At 45.6% G+C, this 12,318-nt stretch overlaps 1 protein-coding gene across 1 annotated transcript in view; it reads left to right on the plus strand.

Annotated features, from left to right (window-relative positions):
• Nucleotides 1-12,318, plus strand: part of TRIM14 (tripartite motif containing 14) — a 124,889-nt gene that overhangs the window by 71,012 nt on the left and 41,559 nt on the right. The gene's annotated exons all lie outside the window — the stretch shown is intronic.

Genomic DNA, 12,318 nt, shown 5'->3' on the forward strand with positions numbered 1-12,318 from the left:
AAAAAAAAAAAAAAAAAAAAGGCGACTATTCTGACTTTTGTCATACTCAGACAGTTGTTGTCTTGTTTTGATCCTATTCAAAAGGCAGTTTATAATTAGATAAGGGACTCTGCTGGATATTCTTGAATAAAGGTCTGTTGATAACTTTAAAAATTGTGCTATTGGAATGAAGGAAAAAACCAGACTTCCAGGACTCTCACGGAGAGCCGATGTGAGCAAAATTTGGGACATGTTACTTTCTTTGTGAAAGAAAAATTAATCTTGGGGCCCCTGAAATCACTAAGCCAAAAGGAAGAGTCAAGCTGGGAACTGCTTAGGGCAAACCTGCCTCCCATTTTATTCCCAGATAAGATAGCTACAAAGATAAAAAGCTACTTACCTTTTTCTTTGCCTACAGGGAAATTCCTTGTGGACAAAGGACAGACAGAATTCAAAGTCATCCCTCTAAGGCCAACCTGAGACATCTCTGATTGCTTCCTCTGCCCTATTGTTTATATAAAAATGTAGATTCACTGAGCCAGACTAAAATTGTGTATTCAGTGGAAGGCCTAAGGACTCAAAAGAATGCAACCTTTTGTCTCTTATCTACTAACCCAGAAGCCCACACAACAAGTTGTCCCACCTTATCAAAGCAAACCAATGTACATCTTACAAATACTGATTGATGCCTCATGTCTCCCTAAAATGTATAAAAGCAAGCTGTACCCTGACCGCTTGGCACATTCTGTTGGGACCTCTTGAGGCTCTGTCATGGGTACATTCTTAACTTTTGCAAAATAAACTTCCTAAATTGACTGAGACATGTTGCAGGTACTTGGGGTTCACACTTTCTACCTGATGTCTCCAGAATTTAGAAATTATTTGTGAGTATTCTCAACTTAGGACATTATATGTTATAAATAAACTTCCAGTCCCACAAAAGAAATAATACTCGAATATAAATTTTCTTAGCAAGGCAATTTGCTTCTATAGAAAGGTGTGTCTCATGGATGGAGCAATGGTGAGAGCACAGCTGAACAAGGGAGGGGAAGGGGTTCTTACCCTTGATGCAGGTAGCCCCTGCTGCTGTGTCATTCCCCTATTGGCTATGGTTGGACCACATAGTCTAAGCTAATTCCAGTTGGCTATTTTAATGAGAGCAGGGATACCAGCCAGAGTGGCAGGGTGAGCAGTTTCAGTGGGAAAGATGGTTACCAAGCAGGTGACTAAAGGATGGAGAAGGTGACTAGGATGAGTCAGGACTCTAAATATTTAAAGTTTAGGAGGGGGATGTGCGAGGGGGACATGCAGTTTCAGCAAGAGGAATGGGTGCAGGTAACCAGGGAAACAAATATGAACTACTGATTAGAGCTCATGGGGAAGTCATTTACTGAAACTAGGGGCAAGGAGACAAAGAGAATGAGTAAATTCAACTTTTTTTTTTTTTTCTGAGACGGAGTTTCACTCATGTTACCCAGGCTGGAGTGCAATGGCGCGATCTGGGCTCACCGCAACCTCCGCCTCCTGGGTTCAGGCAATTCTGCCTCAGCCTCCTGAGTAGCTGGGATTACAGGCACGCACCACCATGCCCAGCTAATTTTTTGTATTTTTGGTAGAGACGGGGTTTCACCATGTTGACCAGGATGGTCTCGATCTCTTGACCTTGTGATCCACCCGCCTCGGCCTCCCAAAGTGCTGGGATTACAGGCTTGAGCCACTGCGCCCGGCCATAAATTCAACTTTTAAATGGAGAACAAAGAACATGGAAACTGAACATACTGATCATTTGAAGAGAAACTTGGGACTCACTGTATTCAACATTATAGTTATTTGCATAAGTGCAATAAGAATTTGTTTTCTTCGTAATAGGACACAATTGGAGAAACCATGTTTTCTACCAAGGCTTTGACTGGAATGGTGTGCTTTCCTTTAAGGAATCAAATTTGACATATAGTGCCAATAAAAGCCCCTCGGGAAAACTGACCACATACTCTGTCTACACAGTCCCTGACCTGTGGTAGGTATGGAATGTCACTTTTTGACAGGCCCAGGAGGCCCAGGTCATCTTGGGACCTCAAGAGGAGAGGAGTTTACCCAACTCATAGAGGTGTTGAGAGTAGAAACCCATGGCTGGGCTTCAAGGATTTAAAAAGTACAGTCTGAGATTCCTTATAGACAAAAGTTCCAGCAAAGCCAATTTTAAAAAGAGCCTAGATGACAAATAATTATTCTTGCTGCACTTCGTGCAAATAATCAGACCAAGCATAATAAGACTAAAACTTATTTTACAAGTAAATTTGACCTAATATGATTTATCTTTAATAAAAATGAGGAATGGAGGGAGAAGAATTATGCTTCAAAAACAACTATAGGCTGGGCACGGTGGCTCACCCCTGTAATCCCAGCACTTTGGGAGGTCGAGGTGGATGGATCACAAGGTCAGGAGATCAAGACCATCCTGGCCAACATGGTGAAACCCTGTCTCTACTAAGAATCTGAAAATTGGCTTGGCATGGTGGCACATGCCTGTAATCCCAGCTACTAGGGAGCCTGGGGCAGGAGAATTGCTTGAACCAGGGAGTCAGGTTGCAGTGAGCCAAGATCACGTCACTGCACTCCAGCCTGGCGACAGCGAGACTCCATCTCAAAACAAAAACAAAAACAAAACAAGATTGTAGTATACCTGTTGTTAGTTGTTCTTAAGGTTTTTTTCCCTGCAATTTGGACTAAATCCTAAATTCTTTGTGGGCTACAAGTCCCCATACTAATGCTTTCAACTCTTTTAAAACTGGGAATTTCATTCCTCATCCTAGAACTCATTATTTACCTTATAGTACACTGTTCCCTTAAATACTGTACTAAAACTATAGATGAGAATACTGACCAGGCACAGTGGCTCACACCTGTAATCCCAGCACTTTGGGAGACCAAGGTGGGTGACTCACTTGAGGCCAGGAATTTGAGACCAACCTTGCCAACATGCTGAAACCCTGTCTCTACTAAAAGTACAAAAAATCAGCTGAGTGTGGTAGCGTGTGCCTGTAGTCACAGCTACTAGGGAGGCTGAGGCATGAGAATCGCTTGAACCTGGGAGGTGGAGGTTGCAGTGAGCTGAGATTGTGCTACTCCATTCCAGCCTTGGCAACAGAGCAAGACTCTGTTTCAAAAAAAAAAAAAATTCAAAAAAAAAAAAAAAAAAAAAAAAAGAGAATGCTAATGCCTTTGTCATGCAGGTCTCAGAACCCCAGCCTGGACTGAGGTGAGCATGCTGCCAGTTGCAAAGCACTTCCACTTCTTCCCTTGGGGTCAACACCTCTCCTCACTATGCCCCTGGCCAGAAGAAAAAAGTTAGAGTGGCCCTTTTTCCACCTTCTTTAGCCAACACTTTCAGATTAAGGTGCTATATAACCCAAAAGGAGGGATCAAAATCGCCACTGTTAAAATTATGACTGAGACAGTGAAAGAGATCTGACCTAACCAACTCCATCTTGTTTCTAATCTCCAAGCTATCCTTGTTCATTCCTGGGCACAGACCAAACTAACTTTGGGAGAAACTTAGTCTATAGTTTGAAACAAAAATGATAACATTTTTTAAAAATAAACCACCTTCTTGCCTGGGGACTAGACTGCCTTTGTGGCACTAATAAAGTAGCCACAAGATTAGAAATTATGGTTTAGGATTCATGCAGCTGGAGGCTACAAGATTTTGACCCTCCCCAGATTGCTCCTGGGGATAACACCACTATTGTAAAACCTAAGATTGGTGCTTGAGATATTTTGCAGACCCTGCACTCAAGGATCAGCTGGTACCACCCAGATTAGTAAACTGGCTCATCTGATCTTTTGTCCTCCAGCCAGGAACTGACTCAGCAGAAGACATCTTAGAGTCCCTATAATTTCATCTACAGCCCAACCACTCAGCACTCCTGATTCACTGGCCTCTCCCAGCCCATCAAATTATCCTTGAAGTGCTCCCCAAATGCTCTGCATGAATTACTTTTTCTCTATTGCAGTTCCCCTGTCTTGATAAATCAGCTCTGTGTAGGCAGCGGGAAAGGCAAATTCATTAGGTGGTTACGAAAATATACAGGTGGCCAGGCGCGGTGGCTCATGCCTGTAATCCCAGCACTTTGGGAGGCTGAGGCAGGTGGATCTTGAGGTCAGGAGTTTAGGACCGGCCTGGCCAAGATGGTGAAACCCCCGACTCTACTAAAAATACAAAAATTAGCCGGGTGTGGTGGCAGGCACCTGTAGTCCTAGCTACTGGAGAGGCTGAAGCAGAGAATTGCTTGAATCCAGGAGGTGGAGGTTGCCGTTGAGCTGAGATCCTGCCGCTGCACTCCAGCCTGGGCAATAGAGTAAGACTCCATCTAAAATAAAAATAAAATATGCAGGTGAAGCTGCCCCCCACACAGGAGGAAAGGCAGTGTGGAAGCTCAGAGCAGAGCTGGAGTGGAGAGAGATCTGGGAGCCACTCTAAGTTAGAAAAACACTGAGGATTGGCCCAACTGCTTCAGGAGAGAGCATGCAGAGGAATGAGCAGTGTGGAGGAGCCAGCGGGCGCAGCTGCACTGGGAGAAGCAAGCAGGAGACAGAGCAGATGTGTGTCCTGAGGAGGTGAGACCCACAACGTCAAAGGCCCTGAGAGGTCCATGAGAATGAGGCACAAGAAGACACTAGTGGCCGTGGGGATCAGAGGGCCACTGGAGACAGCAGATTTGGTGGCAAAGGGGAGTTGAAGAAATAGAAAAAGTGAAAACAGACCGTTCTTGAAAAAGCTCAGTTGTTGGGCTGGAGGAGGCCAAAGAGATGAGGGGTTCTGAGGAAGTGTGTGTTTGGAGACCAACAGGACGCAACCAAAGGAAAGGGGGAGGGCGGGTGTGGTGGCTCATGCCTGTAATTTCAGCACCTTGGGAGGCTGAGACAGGAGGACCACTTGAGCCCAGGAGTTCAAGAGCAGCCTGGGCAACATAGTGAGACCTGGTCTCTACAAAAACTTAAATTAGCCAGGCATAGTGGCGCATGCCTGTGGTCCTGTAACCACCCAGGGGTTCACTTTGCCCGCTGCCTAGGCAGAGCCGATTCATCAAGACAGGGGAATTGCAATAGAGAAAGAGTAATTTATGCAGAGCTGGCTGTGCGGGAGCCTAAAGTTTTATTATCACTCCAATCAATCTCCCTAAGCATTCAGGAGCAGAGCTTTTAAAGATAACTTGGTGGGTGGGGGGAAGCCAGTGAGCCAGGAGTGCTGATTGGTCAGAGGTGAAATCATAGAGTTGGAACTGGCTTCTTGCACTGAGTCAGTTTCTGGGTGGGGTCCGCAGAATCAGATGAGTAGTTTATTGATCTGGGTGTTGCCAGCTGATCCATCAAGTGCAGGGTCTGCAAAGCATCTCAAGCACTGATCTTAGGAGCAGTTTAGGGAGGGTCAGAATCTTGTATCCTCTGGCTGCCTGATTCCTAAGCCATAATTTCTAATCTTATAGCTAATGTTAGTCCTACAAAGGCAATTTAGAACCCAGGCAAGGAGGTCTGCCATGGGGAAGGGCTGTTATCGTCTTTGTTTAAACTGTAAACTAAGTTTCTCCCAAAGTTAGTTCAGCCTACGCCCAGGAATGAACAAGGACAGCTTGGAGGTTAGAAGCAAGTCGGAGTCAGTTAAGTTAGATAGATCTCTTTCACTGTCTCAGTCATAATTTTGCAAAGGCAGTTTCAGTCCCAGCTACCCAAGAGACTGAGGCAGGAGGATTGCTTGAGCCTCCAGAGCTGGAGGCTGCAGTGAGCCATGATCATGCTACTGCCCTCCAGCCTGGGCAGTAGAGTGAGACTCTGTCTCTTAAAAAAAAAAAAAGAAAGAAAGAAAGAAAGATGGGGGTTGAAACAGCTTCACTTATACAAGGGATGTGGGTGTGCTACCCTAGATGGTATGTGTTTTATGTCTCAGGTTTAAATAGCCTTCCACATTCTGGGGTGAGGCTGAGCAGCAGACTCTGATCACAGAGAAAATGAAATCCAGCACTAAAGTAACTCAGTCACTTTTGACTGAAGAAAGCTATTGTATTGTGGTTTTGCATAGTTTGTGAATAAGTGGAAATTAAAGGAAAAAAGAAATCACATTTAAAAAATAGACCAGGCGTGGTGGCTCACGCCTGTAATCCAAGCACTTTGGAGGTCAAGACGGGCGGATCGCCTGAGGTTGGGAGTTCAAGACCAGCCTGACCAACATGGTGAAATCCCGTCTTTACAAAAAATAATAATAATAAAATAAATAAATAAAATAAAAAATAGTCATCTCATAAAAGCAAGTTAGGCTCATTTGTGACTAAATAAAAATTTTCGGTAAATTAATGTAGTACTTTGTCTTTAAGAAGAAAGGGCACAATTTTCATTCCACTCTTGTTCTTGGATTTAAAGTCAGTTTGTGGTGCTTGTTCTGCTTGGGTAATGAATCAATGTTCGATCTGTCCAAATGAATGAGAACATGTAGGAAGGTCTTTAAAATTAAATTAGGCCAGGCTGGGTGGCTTATGCCTGTAGTCCCAGCACTCTGGGAGGCCGATGTGAGTGGATCACTTGAGGTTAGGAGTTCAAGACCATCCTGGCCAACATGGCGAAAACCCATCTCTACTAAAAATACAAAAAAATTAGCTGGGTGTGGTGGCTCACACCTGTAATTCCAGCTACTCGGGAGGCTGAGGCAAGAGGATCGCTTGAACCCAGGAGGTGGAGGTTGCAGTGAACCCAGACAGCACCACTGCACTCCAGCCTGGGTGACACAGCAGGACTCCATCTTGAAAGTAAAGTTCAATTAAAATTAAAATAAAAAAAATAAATTAAGAGTTGGGTGCAGTGGCATGCACGTGTAGCCTTCCAGCTCCTTGGGAGGTTGAGGCCATGAAAATTGCTTGAGTCCAAGAGTTAGAGGCCAGCCTGGGAAACATTATAAGATCCCATCTCAAAGAAAAACAAATAACAGCAATAAATTAAAACCTATGAGGGATGCTTCAAGGAAGAGCTTAGTTTGGAGAAGCCAGAGTACACAGAGTGCTAGGCCATGGGGTCAAGTGCGGATGGGCCCAGTTTCCAGATTAGACCCTTTAGAGTCTGAGGCCCTGGGGGCTACCCCAACTGTGCCAAGCTCCCTTTGAAGTTGGCTCCTAGAAAACTTCTTCCAGCCTTTAGGACTCCTGCCTAATTTTTTGCTACTCTGTGCTCCAGCTACACGGAGCTATTTTGAGTTCCCTAGAGGATCATGTTCTGTCACCCCCAGGCCTTGGCACAGCCTGTTTCCTGTTCCCACACACTCCCCACTCCTCCACCCTCACCACACTGAGCCTCACCTGGCTACTGTCTGCAGGTCCTTCGGTGCACAAGCTGCTTTCTCTTAGAACCTTCTCTGCTCTCCCCAGATGGGCTCCCACAAGACACTCTTCACTTTTTTATTTTTTTATTTTAATTTTTTTGAGATGGAGTCTTGCTCTGTTGCCCAGGCTGGAGTGCAGTGGCGTGATCTCAGCTCACTGCAAACTCCACCTCCTAGGTTCAAGTGATTCTCTGCCCAGCTCCCAAGTAACTGAAATTACAGGTACCTGCTACCACTCCTGGGCAATTTTTGTATTTTTAGTAGAGTTAGGGTTTCACCATGTTGGCCAGGCTGATCTTGAACACCTGACCTCAAGTGGCCTAGGCCTCCCAAAGTGCTGGGATTAAAGGCGTGGGCCACCACACCCAGCCCCTTCTTCACTCACTTATCCTTTATGACATCTGCCTCTTTTGTCTGTCATTCCCTCTAGAGTGTAGGTGCCTTTAGGTAAGGAACCATCTGGAGCACCTTCCCAGCACTGAACCCAGGGCAAAGCCCTAGAGAGACAAGGTAACAAGTCAGGTCAGGCCTCTGCCCAATGTTGCCTGGAGCCTTGTATTGTCACTGTGTCCTATGGGCCAGGAGCTCGCTAAGATTAGGGTGTGGATTCCTTCCTACTCTATGCCTAGCACCAAGCATAGGACTTCTTTTTTTTTTTTTTTTTTTTTTTTTTTTTTTTTTTTTTTTTTTTTTTTGATGGCATCTCACTCTGTCACCCAGGCTGGAGGGCCATGGCACGATCTTGGCTCACTACAACCTCCACTGCCCAGGTTCCTGTGATTCTCTTGCCTCAGCTTCCCAAGTAGCTGGGACTATAGGCATGTGCCACCACACCTAGCTAATTTTTGTATTTTTAGTAGAGACAGAGTTTCACCATGTTGGCCAGGCTGGTCTCAAACTCTCGACCTCAGGTGATCCTCCTTGTAATCCCAAAGTGGTGGGTTACAAGGACTTTTTATACGTAGCAGATGCCAATAAACGGTTTCTGAACGAGCAAGTGCAGAAGAGAAAATATGGCAGTGACGACTGAGGCGTAACTGCCTGCATCTGTTCTCAGGCCGCGTGCTGCCCCTTGGGTGAACATGACTGTTCCCTAAGTTGTTGCCGAAATCAGCTTCCTGGCCAGTTCCTCAGCGGAAGTGAGAAAGGGAGCCACCAGAGCTGCCCAACCCCAACTGCCAAGGGCCTGCCCCGAGGTCATGTGGCCAAAAAGCCTGCTTTTCCCAGGGCTGTCTGTTTTCTATTTTCAGGCACCTTTGCTGATCACACCCTTGCTGGTCACCCCCTTGCCCATGCTACTTCCTGCTTCCCCACACTTGGTTCTCATCCCTGTAACATAAGCATTGTTTTTATACTGTCCCTGAGAGAGCAAACCCTCCATCACACTCTGGAGGGTGTGGGAGGTGAAAGTCAATACCTACAGTCTCTGATGGAGGCTTGTCACCTGTGACACCCCCACTTGCCTCCATTTTCCAGTGTACCCACTGCTGCATCCACCAAGGCAGTTTCGAGTGCCTGCTGCATGCCTGGTACTACAGCAAGTGCTGGGGATAGAATGCAGAACAAAAGAGGCTGCCATGGTCCTTTTGCTACAAACTGTAGTTTACAATAAAAGTGAACTATATCCACAGATAAATATATGACCCTGAATTATGATGAGGACAGTTAAGAAACTAATTGAATACCATGTAAGAAATTAAGAAAGGGACTTTTTTTTTTTTTTTTTTTTTCCCCTGAGACAGAGTCTTGCTCTGTCTCCCAGGCCGGAGTGCAGTGGGGCGATCTTGGCTCACTGCAACCTCCACCTCCTGGGTTCCAGCAATTCTCCTAGACTCCTGAGTAGGTAGGATTACAGGCATGCGCCACCACACCAGGCTAACTTTTTGTATTTTTAGTAGAGATGGGGTTTTACTACGTAGGTCAGGCTGATCTCAAACTCCTGACCTCATGATCCACCCGCCTTGGCCTCCCAAAGTGCTGGGATTACAGGCATGAGATACCACTCCTGGCAAGAGGGACCTTCTTTAGATGGGTGACCAAGGAGAGTCTTTCTGATGAGTCGTTGTTTCAGCTGAAACCCTCACCCTAAATACCTTCCAAATGATAATGATCTCTTTCCTCGCTGGGTCCCTAAGGGGTGCTGGAACACTACAGCGTCCTAAGAAATGCACAGGGTTTTGGATAGTTCAGGCCAGGGTTCACCTCCGAGTGTGTCCCTTCACACAGAACTTCTCAACGTCCTCCCCTGTGAAATGGAGACAGCCACCACCAGAGGGCAGTAGTGAGGACTGAATGAGAAGAGGTATGTGAGGCCACTACCCAAGCACTCAGAGAGGGGTCTCATTCCTGAGCCCCCACTCCCAGGCCTGTTTCCACCACCTGCAGCCTGCAGGGACTTTCCCACCCTCAGACATCATCTTGACAGTTTATCCCTGTCAGTGGCTTCATCCCTAGTTTGGATGATCCTGCCCCTCCCCATACCCAGTTAGGACAGTGAGCCTGACGTTCTCTTCTCACCCTTAACTTCAAAGGGTCCCCAAAGCTTTCACAAGTCTCATGTTTCTCCCTCGCTGTCCTTGGGAACCTCCTCCATTCTAGGGCTTCAAAATCTCACTGGGCATAGTGGCTAACGCCTGTAATCCCAGCACTTTGGGAGGCCGAGGCAGGAGGATCACTAGAGGTCAGGAGTTTGAGACCAGTCTGGCCAACATGGTGAAACCCCATCTCTACTAAAAATACAAAAATTAGCCAGTGTGATGATGGGTGCATGTAATCCTGGCTACTTGGGAGGCTGAGGCAGGAGAATCACTTGAACCTGGGTGGCAGAGGATGCAGTGAGCCCAGATGGTGCCACTGCACTCCAGCCTGGGCGACAGAGCAAGACTCTGTCTCAAAAAAAAAAAAAAAAAATGGAGACCTTTCTCACCATACTGCTTCCGCAGGGTCATCTCTGAAAAACAACCCCAGGACACCAGAGTGCTCCATAGTAACGTGGGCTCCACTGTGTGATGCTGCCCTCTACCCCCCGAGGCCGACCAGCTTGATGCAGACTTGTGCTAGAAGATCATCTCCAGGTCAATAGGCAGATGAAGAGATGCTCAACACAGTTAGCTATCAATCAGGAAATGCAGACCAAACCCATGGTGAGATACCACTTTGCACTTGCTAGGATGTTTAAAATTGGAAAGATAAATAATAACAAGGATGTGGAATTTATTTATTTTTTATTTTTGAGACAGGGTCTTGCTCTGTCACCCAGCTGGAGTGCAGTGTCGTAATCATGGCTCACTGCAGCCTTGAACTCCCAGGCTCGGTGATCCTCCCACCTCAGCTTCCTGAGTAGCTGGGAACACAGGTGTGTGCCATCCTCCCCAGATAATTTTTTTGGTAGAGATGGGTTTTCACCATGTTTCCCAGGCTAGTCTCAAACTCCTGGGCTCAAGTGATCCTCCCACCTCAGCCTCTCAAAGTTTTGGGATTACAGGCGTGACTCATGGTGCCCAGCCTGGATGTTTGGCTATCCTTCCAAAGCTCTGTTAACCAGGTTCTCTCCTCTTCATGATTCTCTCTGCTAATGATGACTTTTGAGCCCGGAAATCATGAGGAATGGCAAGTCTATAAATTTCTGCCAACTGAGGTGCCCAGAGCTGCCCAATTTCAACTCTTTTGAGACCCTTCCTTAGATTTTCTGACTAACCCCATAATACCCCAATAAACCCATCATTTTGATTTGTATATCCACACCCACTTCTCTCCAGTCATGCCCCCTCCCTGACCTCTGGCAACCACTGATGTTTTCCATTTCTATAACTGTGTCATTTCAAGAGGGTTTTATAAACAGAACCATGCAGTTCTGTAACCTTTGGGGGCTGGCTTTTTTCCCTCAGCATGATTCCCTAGAGATTCATCCTGGTGGTTTTGTGTATGGGTAGTGTGTTCCTTTTTAAATTTAATTTAGTTTTTGAGATGGAGTGTCGCTCTGTCACCCAGGCTGGCATGCAGTGGCGCCATCTCAGCCATCAGAACTTCTCCCTCCTGGGTTCAAGCAGTTGCCCTGCCTCAGTCTCCTAAGTAGCTGGGATTACAGATGTGTGCCCCCATGACCGGGTAATTTTTGTAATTTTAGTAGAGATGGGTTTCACCATGTTGGTCAGGCTGGTCTTGAACTCGTGACCCACCCAGCTGGGCCTCCCAAAGTGCTGGGATTACAGGCATGAGCCACTGTGCCCAGCCGTGTGTTCCTTTTATTACTGGGTATGGAATGGGTGCACCACAGTTTATTCAACTCTTCACTATTAACTAGTGAAGGACATATAGTTTGTTTCCAGTTTGGTGCTATTATGAATACACCTGCTATAGACATTTGCATACACACTTTTTGCATAAGCGTAAGTTTTCATTTCTCTGAGATAATGAATGGTCAGTAGTGTAATGTCTGGCTCATGGGGTAGTTACATGTTCCATTTTTATAAGAAACTGCCAAATTGTTTTCCAGAGTGGCTGTACGAGTTTTCATTCTCACCAGCAGTATATAATTGATCCAGTTTCTCTGATTCTCACTAGCATTTGCTATTGCTGCTATTTTTTATTTTCTCCATTCTGAGACGAGTGTAGTGATATCTCATTGTGGTTTTAATTTGCTTTCTCAAACGGCTAATAATAATGTTGAACGTCTTTTTGTGTGCCCATTTGCCTCCTGTATATCCTCTTCAGTGAATTTTTTCATGTCTTTTGTCCATTTTGTAATTCTATTCTTGTTTTTTTGCTGTTGAGTTTTGAGAATGCTGCTGATTTCTAGACACTAGTCCTTTTGTCAGGTATGTGGTTTGCAAATATTTTCTCCCAGTCTGTAGCTGTAGCTTGTTTTTTTTTCCTCTTTACAAGGTCTTTTGCATAGCATAAGCTTTTAATTTTGATGAAGTCCAATATATAAATGTTTCTCTTTTTTCTTTTTCTTTTTTTTTTTTTTTTTTTTT

This window comes from Cebus imitator, unplaced genomic scaffold (genome assembly GCF_001604975.1).
Source record: "Cebus imitator isolate Cc_AM_T3 unplaced genomic scaffold, Cebus_imitator-1.0 Scaffold51, whole genome shotgun sequence".
NCBI classification, from domain to species: domain Eukaryota; kingdom Metazoa; phylum Chordata; class Mammalia; order Primates; family Cebidae; genus Cebus; species Cebus imitator.